The 2,406-nt window shown below is 35.5% G+C and overlaps 1 pseudogene; it reads left to right on the top strand.

Moving 5' to 3' along the window:
* Nucleotides 1-212: 212 nt before the first annotated feature.
* On the top strand, nt 213-1,446 carry LOC114044038 (annotated as a pseudogene).
* The last annotated feature ends 960 nt before the right edge of the window (nt 1,447-2,406 follow it).

The following is a 2,406-nucleotide window of genomic DNA, read 5'->3' as shown; positions in this document are numbered from 1 at the left end:
ATTAGTATCAAAAATGAAAAGAGTAAATGTAACACCAATGAAGATGAAATTATAGAAATTATTAGGCATTATTTTGCCCTATTACAAGCCAGTAAAACTGATAATCTAGGTGAAATGGATGAATATTTACAAAAATATATATGTGCTGTAGGAGGCAGTCGCTTCCAGTTTCTCCTCCCCCTGCCTTTCCTTTCTCCCTACTACAAGCCAAGATGTCTGACATGGAGGATGATTTCATATGTGATGAGGAGGAAGACTTTGACCAGGAATACTCTGAAGATAGTAACTCTGAACAAAATGTAGATTTGGAAAACCAGTACTACAATTCCCAAGTGTTGAAGGAAGATGACCCAAAAGCAGTGTTAAGCAATTTCCAAAAGGTTTTGGAGCTTGAAGGTGAAAAAGGAGAATGGGGATATAGAGCACTGAAACAACTGATTAAAATAGACTTCAAGTTGACAAACTATCCAGAAATGATGAATAGCTATAAACAACTACATTTGGAATTCAATCACAAAGAATTATTCTGAAAAATCTATTAAGTCTATGCTTCATTATATTTCTACTTCCGAACAGATGGATTTACTGCAGGGATTCTATGAAACCACACTGGAACCTCTGAAAGACACTGAGAATGATAGGCTGTGGTGTAAGACAAACACAAAGCTTGGAAAATTATATCTAGAACAAGAAGAACATGGAAAGCTTCAAAAAAATTTGCTCCAGTTACATCAGTCATGCCAGATGGATGATGGAGAAGATGACCTTAAAAAAGGGTACATAATTACTGGAAATTTATGCATTAGAAATTCAAATGTATACAGCACAGAAAAATAACAAAAAACTTAAAGCATTGTATGAACAGTCACTGCACATCAAATCAGCCATCTCCCATCCACTGAACATGGGTATAATTAGAGAATGTGGCAGTAAAATGCACTTAAGAGAAAGTGAATTTGAGAAATCTCATACTAATTTTTTGAGGCATTCAAGAATTATGATGAATCAGGGAACCCTAGAAAAACCACTTACTTAAAATATTTGGTCTTAGCAAACATGCTAATGAAATTGGGAATAAATCCATTTGACTCTCAGGAGGCTAAGCTGTATAAAAATGATCCAGAGAGTCTAGTGATGATGAATTTAGTAAGTGCTGATCAGAGTAATGACATCACTGAATTGGAGAAGATTCTGAAAACAAATCACAGTAACATCATGGATGATCCCTTCATGAGGGAGCACATTGAAAGAATTAAACATGAATGTAGCTGATGTGGAGAACTTACTGGTAAAACACATATTGAATAATACTATTCATAGCTGAATTGATCAAGTCAACCAGCTCATTGAACTGGATCATCAGAAGGTTCCCAATATACTGCACTAGATAAATGGACCAACTAGCTAAATTCTTTCAACCAAGCTGTAATCAGTAAACTGGCTTAAGAGAGAACAAGCTTTTACAATAGATACTTAACGGAACAGTGCAGTGACATAAACCTTAAAAGAACTGGGAATGGCAAAAATTACTGTTGCTTGATGTGCCCTGAAAATTATCAGTTATAGCAGAAGTGCTTTTTTGATCAGCTGGGTTGTGTTTTGCTGCTGTGTTTATCCCATGAAAAAAGAAAACTTTAATCTCCAGAAGAAAATCAAAATGCCATGGGATTTATGCTATATTGACATCTTTCACTAAACATACAACATTATAGTAATTTGTCATGGACAACTAATGACCAAAGAGAATATTTTTGTCATTTTTTTTTTTTGGCAATTGGGGTTAAGTGACTTGTCCAGGGTCTCACAGCTAGTAAGTGTCAAGTGTTTGGTCTGAGGTCGGATTTGAACTCAGGTCCTCCTGACTTCAGGGCCGGTGCTCTATCCACTGAGCCACCTAGCTGCCCCTTGTTATTTTAAATATACTGACATGTTACTGTTGGTTAAATTTAAGCATGTTTTACCTGCAAAAATTTTCTCACAGAAGTAACATGCTATAACTTGAAATGCACGCCCTTTGGAACACTTCCTTTTCTCATGTATAAATTAAAATGTTTGCTGCATTTTGCAAAATGCCAATTCTTCATAAAGGTGTTTGTGTATTTCTGTACCTGCAGTGCATTAAAGGTTTAAAAGAAACCCCATAAAGATAGTGGCATACCATCACTTAGGTTTCAAGCAGCAAAATAAACAGTGCAGCTCAGAAATTAGAAAGAGAGAGAGAGAGAGAGAGAGAGAGAGAGAGAGAGAGAGAGAGATTGCCTAGATTAATAGAAGAGGAAATCGAATAATTTGATAACCCTATCTTAGAAAAAGAAATTGAACAAGCCAAAAATGACTTCCTAAGAAAAAAATCCCTAGGACCACATGGATTCACAAGTGAATTCTACCAAACATTTAGGAAATAAT

This window comes from Vombatus ursinus, unplaced genomic scaffold, assembly GCF_900497805.2.
Source record: "Vombatus ursinus unplaced genomic scaffold, bare-nosed wombat genome assembly UNPS02014772.1, whole genome shotgun sequence".
NCBI classification, from domain to species: domain Eukaryota; kingdom Metazoa; phylum Chordata; class Mammalia; order Diprotodontia; family Vombatidae; genus Vombatus; species Vombatus ursinus.
Note: the sequence above shows the minus strand (reverse complement) of the source record. Positions and strands in the feature narration are given on the sequence as shown.